Genomic DNA, 14,943 nt, shown 5'->3' on the forward strand with positions numbered 1-14,943 from the left:
CGTGCCACGACGCCCCGACGTCAGCGCGCGATTTTCCGAGGTGCGGAGAATCGGCTCCATTTGCGCCGGCGCGTTTGGCGCACCGCCGGCCAAGGGCCGCTGGAATCGCCGATTCTCCGGCCCGGATGAGCCGTGCGGCCGCCCCGATACGACAGGGTCCCGCCGGCGCCGTTCACCCCTGGTCGCTGCCGACGGGAACTCTGCAGGAACGCTCGGGGGTGGCCTGTGGGGATGGAGGGGGGCTTCTTCACCGGGGGTGGGCCTCCGATGGGGTCTGGCCCGCGATCGGGGCCCACCGATCGGTGGGCCGTACTCTTCCCCCCCCCCCGGGCCTACTTTCCGGTGCAGCCGGCCCCTGAACACCAACCCCATGTTGGGTCATGGCCGGCGCGCGTAAGAAGTTCCCCGCGCATGCGCAGGATGGCGTGGTCCAACTGCGCATGCACAGGATTGCACTGGCCCCCTGTGGGGGCCAGAATAGGTCATGTCCGGGCCCTGTTCGCGCCGTCGTGAAATGCGACAGCGTTCACAATGACGCGAACACTTGGCCTCCATGTCAGAGAATCGCCCCCATTAACTTTACAATGAAAGTGGTTCTTACCTCAAAATCATCAATAAATATTTATATCTTCACAGAAGGAAGAGAACTGGAGCAGATGTAAGAATTCAGATAGGAAGCATAACATCTGCAGATGGAAGAGAAAACAAAGGAAAAGAAGGAGGGCAGCAATGGGAATGAGTGGTAAGAAGAGATGGTTAACCAGAAAGCTAAATGAACAACTCCAAAAGAGACTTGGAGTGGTGTTTCGTATGGGTGTGAGACAGGCCTTATGGAATGGTAGTGAACAACTTACTAAATAGTTTTGAATGTGGGTTCAGAGGAGAATGGAAAGATCTGCTCGACAGAAGAAATAACAAATGAAGGACTGTGGAGAGTGAATAGACAAAGAAAGTTGCTGACTGTAATTAGGAAGAGCCGGCGAGACTGGTTAGAATATATTTGAAGATGGAACAGACTTGGAGGAGACATTATGGGTGGAAAGTTTCAAGGGAAAAGAGGAGGAGGAAGAGAATATAGATGTTGGATGGCTTGAAAATGGAAGGCATTTACTGACAAATAAAAAGAATGGCACAGCATGGAGACGTAATGAAAGATAACAAAGAACAAAGAACAAAGAAAAGTACAGCACCGGAACAGGCCCTTCGGCCCTCCAAGCCCGTGCCGACCATGCTGCCCGTCTAAACTAAAATCTTCCACAATTCCTGGATCCGTATCCCTCTATTCCCATAACAATGAGCCTTTGGGCTTAGCATACTGTTTAGAGAACACCAAAGTATATCATGGAATTCACCTGACCCACAACTGTTTATAGATTTTGGTTATGAGGAGCATTAGGGCCTACCTTTCAGGTGTTATTCAAACAGAGGCCTAAAGCACTTTTAATCAAAAACAAAGTTTATTCTATGAATTCAGTTAACATTTCTCTTAACACACAGTAAGCATTTTTATCAACTACAAACATAAATACCCCACGCAGCTAGAGTTCTCTATATATATAACAATTAATAACTTCCTTTCCAACTGTTTCAATTTGATAACAACATCCAATAACACAGACAAACCCTTTTTACCAAAACAGTAGGTTTGAATTCTTTACAGAAAACAGTTATCACTTTTAAAGTGATCTGGACACCTTTTAGCATTCAGAGAGAGAGAGACAAGAGAAACCTTCTTTGGCTGAATCCAGCTTCCAACTGTGTAAACCGAAAGTAAACCTCAGAGCCACAGCCAGCTCCCAGCTCAAAACGAAAGTAAAAGCCAGAGCCACAGCCCAACTCCACCCACACAATGACATCACTGAAGCCATTTGATAAATACACATTTCTTAAAGGAACACTCCCATGACAATACATAATGATGATTACGTTTCTGGTCAATATTAGTTTCCAGGATGTTGACGTTGCAGGATTCAGCTATTGGAATGTTGCTAAATGTGTTGGTTAAAGTGCATCGTGTTGGAGATCATTGTCTGGCACTTGTGAGGAATGACTATTACATGTCACTTATCATCTTAAACCTGAATGTTTTCCAGACCTGTCTTCAAAAGGCACGGACAATTTCATTACCAGTTACGAATGGAACTGCAAACATCAGCATTCACCCCCACTTCTGATCTTATAAAGGATGGAGGGTCGCTGATGGAGCAACTGAAGTTGGACTGAGGACACTCTTCTGAAGAATTCCTGCAGCAATATTCTGGGGCTGAGATGAGTGACTTGCAACCACCAGAACCATTTTTCTTTGTGCCATGTATGACATCCGCCAGTGGAAAACTTCCGGCCTGATTCCCATTGTCTTCAAATCTCCTAAGCCTCCTTACTGTAGCACTCGTCAAATGCTGCCTTGATGATAAAGTTAATCACTCTCACCTCACCTCTGGAATTCAGCACTTTGATCCATGTTTGGACCAAGGCTGTGATGAGGTCATGACCTGGGTGGTCGTGGTGGAGCCTAAAATGAGCCTCGGTGAGCAAGTGCCACTTGATCGTACCTTTTCTCGTTTTGCTAATGATCGAGAGCAGACCAATGATGTGGTAATTGGCTAGATGGGTTGGTCCTGCTTTTTGTGGTCAGAAGAGACCTGGGCAATTTTCCACATGGCCGGGCACTAACTTAAGATGCAAAATAAATGAGTGTCAATTGATCATGGTTTCTATGGGCTCCATTTAAAGTGACTAAAAATGCTGTGATACCTTGCATTTTACAAACTACTAACTTTTGTAACAGATTCTCTCAATTCTAGTTACCCCTTCACAAAGCAGCATTGTCTCTAATAACCATGTTTCACAATGTTTTGCTTCAAACCCAATGAATATTGCAGTACAGTTTCATTTTATTTGGAGAAACATTTTAAAGGACCTATCCCCAAAAGTTTTAAAAATGTTTTTATTGAATTTTACATCTCTACACTTTACAAAGGTGAGTAAGATGGTTCTTATGTATAATTTACATGTTCCCCTATCATCAACTTTCCCCCCTCTCCCTTGCTCCCCCTTCCCCCCCACCTTCCCCCCTCCTCCCCTTTTTGTTGTTCCGGAGCCACCTTGGGCCCTTTCTCCCATCGTAGATGTTGTAGGCTCTCTTTTGTTCTGTATTTGTTGCTGTTGCCTCTATGGCTTTGTTAGGGTGGCCCTCTGGCCCTCTCCACGGTCTTTTCCCATATCCCCTCCTGATATTTCCTGGGTTCCTTCCTTGCTGCCCCCCCCCCTTGTTCCTATCTGCTCTGTGTGGTCCTGTCTGCTCTGTGTGGTCCTGTCTGCCCTTATTGCCCCCCCCCCCCAATCTCGTCTTATCTGCTATTGTCCTTGAACAGGACTTGGAACAGGCTGACGAATGGCCCCCATGCTTTGTGGAAGCCTTCGTCCAACCCTTGGATGGTGTATTTAATCTTCTCCAGATGGAGAAATTCCGACAGGTTTGCCAGCCAGTCTGCAGCTATGGGTGATGCTGCTGATCGCCACCCGAGCAGGATTCTCTGTTATGCGATTAGGGAAGCAAAAGCAAGGGCATTGGCCCACTTCCCCAAATGTAGTTCTGTCTGGTCCGATACCCGAAGACTGCCACTCTCGGGCACCACTCCACCCTCACCCCCACAACCTTGGACATTGCCTCGCCGTCCAGAAGGCTGTCCAGAACTCAAAAGATCTGGGGCAGGCCCAGAACATGTGGATATGGTTGGTCGGGCCTCCCTGGCACCATTTACACTTGTCCTCCACCTCTGGGAAGAACCGAGATGGAGCGAGTTTTGGGCAGTTTGGACTTCCCAGTAGTAGAAAGGGTGAAGAGGGAGCGGCTGGAGGCACCGTTGGGGTTGGAGGAAGTTATAGACTGTATTGGTTCCATGCAATCGGGAAAGCATCAGGACCAGATGGTTTTCCGGCCAAATTTTACAAACAGTTCGCAGCCTTGTTGGCACCGCACTTACTGGGAATGTTCAATGACTCTCTGCTGAGAGGGCTGCTGCCTGCCACACTGACGAAGGCCTCGATTTCTCTAATCCCGAAAAAGGACAAAGATCCTCTTGAGTGTGGGACTTATAGGCCTATTTCGCTATTAAACACTGATGCCAAAATACCAGCTAAGGTTCTGGCAAAATGTTTGCAGGAGTGTCTACCACAAATGATCTCCGAGGACCAGACAGGATTTGTCAATCGCCGACAGTTGTCATCCAACATCAGGAGGCTTTTGAATGTGGCCATGTCGCCCTCTGTGGAGCAGGGGCTGGAGGTAATCATCTCCATGGATGCGGAGAAGGCCTTTGACCGTGTGGAGTGGGGCTACCTCTTCGGGGTCTTGGGACTATTTGGGTTTGGTCCTATTTGTATTTCCTGGGTGAAACAGCTATATAATGCCCCACGGCTAGTGTCCGGACCAATGCTGTGAGCTCAGGATATTTCGAACTACACAGTGGCACGAGACAGGGTTGCCCGCTGTCTCCACTACTGTTCGTGCCATGGGCCTACTCCCCCAGTCCTATCCATGAGAGAGGTCAATGCTCTGGACATTCTAGTTTGGGACCAGGATTTGGACGTCCATTTTAGGGTCCAAGACAAAGTTTAAATCTCCTCGCAGAATCATCCGATGTGAGTCTAAGTCGGGGAGGGCATGCACCAGGGAATTTATGAAGCTCAGGTCATCCCAATTAGGAGCAGAAATATTCCCTAAACTAACCGGAGTGTTTTCCACTGAACCACAGAAAATAATGTAGCCCATTGGGGTCATCCATAATGCGCGAGGGAGTAAATTGTGTTTTCTGTAGATTAGTATTGCCGTGCCTCTGGCCCTACCATTAAAGCCTGAGTGAAAGACTTGCCCCACCCAAATTTTGGAAAGCCTTATCTGGTCCTTCACCCACACGTGGGTCTCCTGTAGGAACACAACACCCAGGTGCAGACCCTTCAAGAGCGCAAAGATTCTTGCCCACTTCACTGGTCCATTCAAACCCCTCACATTCAGGTTATAAGGTGCACAGGAGAACCTCTATCACCTCTCCCACCATGGTCAGCCATTACATCCATAGTTCAGCAGGCAAGAAACTTCGTAACGTCACGGCGAGGAGATCCCACCAGGAACGAGGGGCGACATTCTCCGACCCCCCGCCGGGTCAGAGAATCGCCGGGGGCTGCCGTGAATCCCGCCCCGCTGGTTGCCGAAGTCTCCGGCACATGAGATTCGGCGGGGGCGGGAATCGCGCCGCGCCGGTTGGCGGCCCCCCCCGCTCGATTCTCCGGCCCGGATGGGCCGAAGTCCCGCCGATAAATTGCCTGTCCCGCCGGCATAAATTAAATCACCTACCTTACCGGCGGGACAAGGCGGCGTGGGCTGGCTCCGGGGTCCTGGGGGGGGGCGCGGGGCGATCTGGCCCCGGGGGGTGCCCCCACGGTGGCTTGGCCCGCGATCGGGGCCCACCGATCCGCGGGCGGGCCTGTGCTGTGGGGGCACTCTTTCCCTTCCGCCTCCGCCACGGTCTCCACCATGGCGGAGGTGGAAGAGACTCCCTCCACTGCGCATGCGTGGGAAACTGTCAGCGGCCGCTGACGCTCCCGCGCATGCGCCGCCCGGAGATGTCATTTCCGCGCCAGTTGGCGGGGCAACAAAGGCCGTTTCCGCCAGCTGGCGGGGCGGAAATTCCTCCGGCGCCAGCCTAGCCCCTCAATGTTGGGGCTTGGCCCCCAAAGATGCGGAGCATTCCGCACCTTTGGGGCGTCGCGATGCCCGTCTGATTGGCGCCGTTTTGGGCGCCAGTCGGCGGACATCGCGCCGTTTCCGGAGAATTTCGCCCGAGGTCTGTACCGGTCACAAGTACGATTTAGTGGACAATGTCTGACTACCAGCTGTGCCCCCGTCCCTCCTCCTGTCCCCACCTAATCCTGCAATCCCCCAAAACATCAAATTTATATAAATCCTAAAGTCTCTAACACTAATGTCTATGCTTCCCCTTGCCGAATATTTGCGAGCGGAAGCTGCAGAATACCCACACTTTCTATTTCCCTTCTCTCGACCCATCTCTAGCTATAGCTGAGAGGCTCTTCAACCGACCTGTTACGAAAAGTTTAAAAAGTTTGTGAACATTATTCAAAAACAAGAATTTCACATATAACTATCCTATGGTAACAACCGCACTTTAAGAACAATATATATAACACTCGCAAAATGAGGGAAAAAAAGGGAACACTTCAACAGTAGAAGCTTTACAGTATAAATCAGTCAAATATACATCAATTATATAACTTCCAAACATACCACAATTTAACTTTTAAACAACAGTAGCGAAAGATTTATACAGAATTCAAACCCAGTTTCTAAACACAAATGTTTGCCTCTTGCGGGGAGTCAAAAAAATGATCCATTCCCTCGACCGACATTCGAAGGTGGGCCGGGAAAAGTAGTCCAAACCGGATACCCTTCTTGAATCAGATAGATTTTGCCCCATTACGGATTGAGTGACTATCCATTTAACGCCGTGGTGCTCCTTGATCCATCACGGTTCTGCTCTTTTACTTTGAAGTTATGGAACCTCAAGATCATCACTCGAGCGGGGTTCCTCTGCACGAGGTTTTGGCCGCAGCGCGCGATGAGCCTGACCCAGCTCCGGGTGGGGATTTAAGCACCTTCTCGCCAACCATTTTAAAAAGCATGTCGGCTATGAATTCTGTGGGGGCGTTGCCCTCCATTCCCTTCCGCAGACTCTCGGTGCTTTGGCTTCGAAACCTGTTCTCAAGGTCACTTACTGTATTCTTTAGAAACTTATTCACATCCAAGACCGGAGACAGTTGTTCTTTCCAGTGCCGTGATCTGCTCAATGTGGTCGCTGAGGGCCACCTCCATATTCTGGACCGTTTCATCCCACGTTTCCATTTTTATTTATCCATCCCCTCCAAATTGCTCGCGAATTGAGTTAGGGGCTCATCCAGTCACCTTTTGATTTCTACGGCCAGGTCCCGATGGTGTTTTTTTCATTCAGCCACCACACTGCGGCTGATGTCATCAACTGATTCTGATGGCCACGAGGTCGCCTGGGTGGAGGGGGGTGGTGGGGAGCCACCTTCATTTTGACTCCTGCCCACTCCAACGAAGTTTGAGGAGGACATTTGGCTCTCCCTCTCTTGTTCCTGTTGTTTTGCAGCATGTTACGGTGCTGTATGCTTACCTTGTTCTTTGGTTTAAAATTCTTTTGCAGCTAGTGCTATTTATTATGTGCTTTGCGAATCGCAATGGGTCGTCTCCCAGTGTGTGACCTCCACTTACATCCGCCACCAGAAGTCCACTCAAAGCTATCCCGTGCACTCAAAGCTATCCTGCGTGCTCAAAGCTATCCTGCGTCCTCAAAGCTACCCTGCACACTCAAAGCCATCCTGCACACTCAAAGCTATCCTGCGCACTCAAAGCTTTCCTGCACACTCAAAGCTATCCTGCGCACTCAAAGCTATCCTGCACACTCAAAGCTATCCTGCATGCTCAAAGCTATCCTGCGCACTCAAAGCTATCCTGCGTGCTCAAAGCTATCCTGCGCACTCAAAGCTATCCTGCATGCTCAAAGCTATCCTGTGTGCTCAAAGCTATCCTGCGTGCTCAAAGCTATCCTGCGTGCTCAAAGCTATTCTGCGTGCTCAAAGCTAACCTGCGTGCTCAAAGCTATCCTGCGTGCTCAAAGCTATCCTGTGTGCTCAAAGCTATCCTGTGTGCTCAAAGCTATCCTGCGTGCTCAAAGCTATCCTGCACACTCAAAGCTATCCTGCGTGCTCAAAGCTATCCTGCACACTCAAAGCTATCCTGCGTGCTCAAAGCTATCCTGCGTGGTCAGAACTACGCCATATGCTCAAAGCTATCCTATGTGCTCAAAACTACTCCGCAAGCTCAATGATATCCTGTGCTCTCAAAGTTATCCCGCAACTCAGAGCTATCCCGCATCCTCAGAGCTATCCCACACTCTCAAAGATATCCCGCGCAATCAATGGACTCTCACCATTACTACCTGGAGCGCATGGCCAATTTGTGGGCCTGATTCAGACAAACTGAAATTTGAACCAATGTAAAAGATCACAGAAAACACAAATGCAAAATGTTCAAAACTGCTGGATCCTTTGCGCTGGTTCAGCCGATTGAGCTCGAACTGGGTGTAAAGCAAATGGAAACTCTACCTTGTGATGTGGGATAGCTTTGACACTCCACTCTGGGTTGGACAGAGCATTCAGGATGTCAATGGTTTCAGGCAGAGCCAGCAGTCAAGGCTGCTCAAGATGGAGCCAAGCCAAACAACATCAGTTTTGTGGGTGCCCAGATGTGGGAATCTTTGGCTCAACCAGACCTTGATGCATTAAAATTAAACTTGAAATTAATAAAAGTGGTTCCAGATTACAGAAGCTCTATTTGAATTTTAAGTCCACTAATCTTTCCAGTGTCAGTCATGTCAGTAGTGTCTGCTGTAAAATTGGATGCGTGTACATAACAAATATAATCATTTCTCTTGGTAATAATTTGATTCATGAATCTCTCCATTGTCTGGGCACCGGCTGTTCAATTCAACATGGCTTGGTACAGAACAAAACTAACCATATCTCTGAGTAACTATTTGATTTGTAATAATTTGTAACCATGATGGATGGGTCCCGGTCTATAAATTATGTTTTGATTTTACATCCATATCAACAATCCATTTAAACAAGAACAAGTTGAACAAAGTTCAAGAAACTTCTCTGTGCTTGAATGAATTATCTTCCTGATCATGAGTTTACATCTTGGAACATCAAGCTTAACTGTGACCCAGAAAAATGACATGTAAGTGTTAATTTTGCCGATACCAGAAAAGGTGGGTGGTACGGTAGCATGATGATTAGCACTGTTGCTTCACCACGCCAGGGTCTCAGGTTCGATTCCCAGCTTGGGTGACTGTCTGTGCGCAGTCTGCACGTTCTCCCCGTGTCTACGTGGGTTTCCTCCGGGTGCTCCGGTTTCCTACCACAAGCCCTGAAAGACACGCTGTTAGGTGAATTGGACAGTCTAAATTCTCCCTGAAAATGGCAACTAGGAGATTTTCACAGTAACTTCATTGCAGTGATAATGTAAGCCTACTTGTGACAATAAAAAGATTATTATTAATATTGGTTGAAAAAGAAAATTGCTTTTTGTACAAGTATCACAAAATATCTCGTCGCTTTCTGCTGTTGGCTCAACTATTGCATGCCTCATAGTTTTACTCCTTTGTCTCTTTTTCTCTTACAAGCGATGGTTATTAATTAACACCTTCCACTCCTCCCTTCAGATTACTATCCCATTTATTCAGTAATCCCCATGTAGTGAATCATACCCACATTTTATGGAATTCAAGAGTGGTGTGCATACATTGACCTGCAATTACTTAGATGTGTAAACTTGTGCACAGCCTGGGTGGGAATCTTTTGGTGCACGATTGCACTGCTGAGCTGGTTTAGCACAGGGCTAAATCGCTGGCTTTGAAAGCAGACCAAGGCAGGCCAGCAGCACGGTTCAATTCCCATACCAGCCTCCCTGAACAGGCGCCGGAATGTGGCGACTAGGGGCTTTTCACAGTAACTTCATTTGAAGCCTACTTGTGACAATAAGCGATTTTCATTTCATTTCATTTCATTGCGTCCAATATGCACAATGTACTGGATTCTCCGCTGGCGAGATTCTCCATTTGGTCGGCAGTGCACCCAGACCCGGGGATTTCCCGACGGCGTGGGGATGCCCACAATGGGAAACCCCATTGGCCAGCTGGTGGGATGGAGAGGCTCGCTGCCAGCAGGGGCGCACTGTGCGGAGAATCCCATCCAGGATGTCTCCCCTTTATTTGCACCATAGTGATACTGGTAATTTTAACACAGTGTTTGGTCATATTTATACTTCATTTACTGAAGCAGCTCAAGTCAACCTGTAGCAGGACCTGAATAAACATTCAGTCTTGGCCTAACATGTAGCGGATGATATTTGTGCAATGTATGACCATGAACAAAATCAAGGCCTATACTCTCTAGAGTTTAGAAGAATGAGGGGAGATCAAATTGAGGTATACAAGATGATAAAAGGTATGGATAAAGTAGACGTAGAGCGGTGCTTCCTCTTATGGGGCATTCTAGAACGAGAGATCTTAGTCTTAGGATAAGAGACAGAAAATTTAAATCAGAGTTGAGGAGAAACTCCCAAAGGGTTGTGAATCTGTGGAATTCGCTACCCCAGAGTGTGGTGAATGCCGGGACAATGAGTAAATTTAAGGAGGAGTTAGATAGATTTTAAATTGGTAACGGGTTGAAGGGTTATGGAGAACAGGTGGGACGGTGGAGTTAAGGCCAGGATGAGATCAGCCATGAATTTGATCACCTCGTCTCTGGACGGAGGCGGCCACAACAATATTTAAGTTGCTCAACACCTTCCAGTACAGAGCAATTCACTTGATGGCGCCTCTTCGGGCGGGTTCAGTCGACACCCCATCCATTACTGAAGCATTGTGGCTATGGTGTGTACAGGCAGCAGTATGTTCTATATTCACCAGAGGTGCAAAACAAATCAGCCTTCGCTCACAATGTGAGACAGAATAAACAGTCTCGCCATTTACTTTCAAAGCGTTTTCCTGCCCAATGGTTGCCTTCAAGTGCATCAATGTGGAGAGAATATCATCATCCTTCAATCCCCTCCAAGTCACACAGCACCCTGATTTAATATTGCTGTTCATTGAAAGGACCCATCAGAACAGCTAGGAATGGGTGACAAATACACCCACATAGCAAAAAAACAACATTTTTTTGAAGCCTATCTCATTGATTGCAGAGCCACCAATGGGACCAACTGGAGAGAATTTCAAGTATTTAATGTTTATGATGCAGATTTCCAGCATCCTCATCAATTTGCTTTTGAGCTCTGTATTACTGTCTGTAATTAAAGCCAGTTGGTGTTTAGCTGTAAAGTATAAATATTTGAAAGAGCAGGAAAGGTTAATCTTATCTTTCCTGCTTTTGTACTCAATACCTCTACCTATAAAGTCCAGGATCGCATATGCTTTTCTAACTTACCTCAGTGCACCCTTCCTCCTTCAATGATCAGTTCACAAGGATCCCCAAGATCCCTCTGTTCCTTCACAAATTTTAGAACTGCGCTATTAGATCCATATTGCCTCTCCCCATTGTTACGTTCTGGGTATTGGCCGGTAGGAATCATGCACTAGAGAACATCTAATTCTTGACTAGTTAAATGTTTATTATAAAATAATTACGTGGGTTAGATAACCATGAGAAAAATATCAAAAACTACTAACTATTATAAATTATCTAAGAGCTACTACAAATATGACCATCCACGATGACGACTATCTCCAGACTCCCTGAGGTAACTGTGTCATGTGGTTATTTGCTACTGCCACCTGCTGGTTGGAGGTCTTATACATTACTATTTACATGATTGGCTATGCATATCATCACATCCCCTTTCCTTTGGAAATGTTTAATATTTACATACATTATTTCAGTTTACTATACAATACACATGATATGCATAATGTTTGATTACATGTTTACAGTCAATCGAACAATGGGTACGGCTTATGGCTATATTCTGGTTCACAAGCCCCCTAGATTTGCATGCAAGTCTGCCGAGTTTACCTGACCCTTCCCTGTTAGTTACGCATGCGGTTAGTGCACACTTCCGAAATTCGGTTATTTGGTCAGTACGAAACTTGCGCTTGTGGTTTCTTTTCCTTTTCCCAATTTAATTCAAAGTTGTGGGCTCTCTCGGAGTAACAAAGTCACTTCTAATCGAGTCCCGTCAGAGTCGCCAATAAATGTTTCCACTTTATTATCAAACCACAAGCCGCGAGTATGTTTCTTGTATTGACCAAACGACCACACAACCAGTCTGTTAGTTCAAAAGACAGTTTATTATTAAACACAAAACTTATTTCTATGTGCAATGATACACGCAGCTACGTAGTAAACTACACCTACCAACTAAGATGACCTTTACTTCACTTCTGGATGACAGGCTCTGTCCGGGTAGATAAGGCCTTTATCTGAGTCCCCACGTGCGTTGGCTGGAAATCGTCAGGTTCATATCGGTTGTGGCTCGTCTCTCTCTCAGGTAGTGATCGCGGGTCTTGAACTTGGCTGGTCAGTACGCTGCAGTTGGTGTGGGCACAGGCCGATCCCAAAAGAGATCGATCCCTAGTGCGCAGGGTTTCCTATCCTTCTTCTCTTTCGCGCCCTTTTGGGCGGGGTTAACTCATGGTCCAATGGATCGATAGAGTCTCAATCACTCTGATCGATACCGGCCAATTAGGGGCGAGTACCTTGATGGCTAGGCGGGTCCTAGCCGTTATTGTTCCAAGTGCGTAGGCGTTTCCAAATAAGGGGAGGTGGCGCCGGGGAGTCTGCTACTGTTGCTATTCCTTGATTTGAGTCTATTGTCCTGGGGAAATCTGTGATTGACCTTTAATAAGGTCTTGTTAAGGTCAAGTTTCAGTTCGGTCTGGTTTTTCATTTGCACAATACACAGAGGATGTGTACTGTCTGTGTCCTGGCTTGACCACAATTCACATTACCCTTTGCGGGCGGCCATTTTAGATGGCAACAGTTCCTCTGCGGAGGTGTTGGTTTTGGAACCTTCGGCCCATTCATTGGGTGATTTTTGATGTGTGAGGAGAGAGGTGGGTGGTGGATTCTTCCCCAGTGTGGGATGACGACAGGGTAGCAGCCCTGGCAGAGTTCGGTGAAATCTCTAGCCCACTCTAGCTGGTGGGAAGCTGGGGGAGGGGGATGGGTCATCGTTGATGGCCACATCACAGATGGGCCTGCTTTAGAGCTTCATTAAAGATGAATTTCAACAACAGCGCAAGGAAATGCGGGGAAACTGGCCGAGAGCGATTGAGAGGGCAGGAGCACCTCTTCCCATGGCTCTGGAGTGAGTGGAGAGGGACCTGGAGGTGCGACGATAAAAGAAGTGGCGATCTCAGACCAGAATACCCAATTGTATCACTGGAGGCGAAGATGTCGATGTGCAAGGTGCTGCGGGCGAAAGTCTGCGTAGGGGGTGGAGGCAACGAGTGCCACCAGCTTTGTGATGAAGTTGTTTGAGAAGTTGGTGGATGAGTAAGTATTTGAGAGGGCCCCCAAAGTGGATCAGGCCAACCGGTGCCTGAGACAGAAGCTGAGGGCGGGGGGAGCAGGCCCACGCTGTGATTGTGCGAATGCAGAAGTTTCAAAATAAAGAGAAGATGACAAGGTGGGCCAAGGCAACGCCTTGCTGTAGCTGGGAGGAGAATCGCGTACTCATATATCATGGCATTGGGGCACACCTGGCCAAGAGGCGGGCGGGATTCAACAGGGCCAAAGCAGCACTGTACCAAGGCTCGGTTTGGGGTGTTGTATCCGGCCAAGTTATGGGTAACGGTCAAGGACAAGGAACCTTATTTCCAGATGCTAGAAGAGGCGAAAGGCTTTGTCTGAGACCATGGGGAGTTAGAGTTGTATAATAATAATATTTTATTGTCACAAGTAGGCTTACATTAACACTGCAAAGAGGCTACTGTGAAAAGCCCCTAGTTGCCACATTCCAGCACCAGTTCAGGTACACAAAGGGAGAGTTCAGAATGTCCAAATTACCTAATAGCACGTCTTTTGGGACTAGTGGGAGGAAACCGGAGCACCCGGAGGAAACCCACGCAGACATGGGGCGAACGTGCAGACTCTGCACAGACAGTGACCCAAGCGGGAATCGAACCTGGGACCCTGGAGCTGTGAAGCAACAGTGCTAACCGCCTGTGTTGCTTTGTGTTGGAATGCTCTGTATTGTACACGAATCGCAGTTTGGCTGACTGACAAGAGAAAAGGCGGTGGATCAGCGTTGTATGGGTAGGAGTGCCCAGTATGAGTATGGCAAGAAGGCTAGTCACCTTCTAGCCCAGCGGTCAAGCGGCGGCATGGGAAGTTGTGAAGGTAAGGGCGGCGGAGGGGAGGTGGGGTGGCCTGGTGACGGCACCAGAGCAAATTAATGAGGTGTTTGAGGCCTTTAATCGGGGACTGTATAGGTCTGCGCCCAGGGAGGGGAGACGGATATGGGGTGTTTCTTGGATGGGCTGGAGTTCCCAGAAGTGAAGGTGGAGGAGTGTCAAGCACTGGAGGAGCCACTGGGGTTGTCGGAGATAGTGGAGGGGGTGGGGTCATTGCAGTCGGGGAAGGTGCTGGGACCGGATGGTTTCTGGTCGATTTTTATGAAATGATTTGGGGGTAATTGGGCCCACACCTCCTGAGCACTGGAGATGGGAGTGTTGGCGGATACATTGGTACGGGCCTTTATTTCTTTGATTCCAAAATGCGGAAATGCCGGCGTTGGACTGGGGTGGGCACAGTAAGAAGTCTTACAACACCAGGTTAAAGTCCAACATGTTTATTTGGAATCACAAACTTTCAGAGCATAGCTCCTTCAACAGTTGAGTGAACAAATAAATCTTTTGGACTTTAACCTGGTGTTGTGAGATTTGATTCTTTGATTCTAAAGAAAGATAAGGATACGTTGGATTGTGGGTCATACCAGGCCCATTTCATTGCTAAATACTGACATGAAGGTATTGGCCAAGTTGCTGGCAAGGCGATTGGAGGGGTGTGTACCAGAGGTGGTCTCAGAAGCTCAGATCTGTTCGTGAAGCGGTGGCAGCTGTTGAACAACATTAGGAGGCTGTTGAACATGGCCATGAATGACCCCATTGGATAGCAGGGTGCTGGAGGTGATAGTGTCAATGGACACGGAAAAACCTTCTGGCCACGTTGAGTGGCGGTATTTGTTTGAAGCCTTGCGGAGGTTTGGGCCGACATTTGTGGCAGGGGTACGTTTATTCTACGCATCCCCCACAGCGAGTGTGCAAATGAACAGGATGGATA

Source organism: Scyliorhinus torazame, chromosome 13, assembly GCF_047496885.1.
Source record: "Scyliorhinus torazame isolate Kashiwa2021f chromosome 13, sScyTor2.1, whole genome shotgun sequence".
In the NCBI taxonomy this organism is placed as follows: domain Eukaryota; kingdom Metazoa; phylum Chordata; class Chondrichthyes; order Carcharhiniformes; family Scyliorhinidae; genus Scyliorhinus; species Scyliorhinus torazame.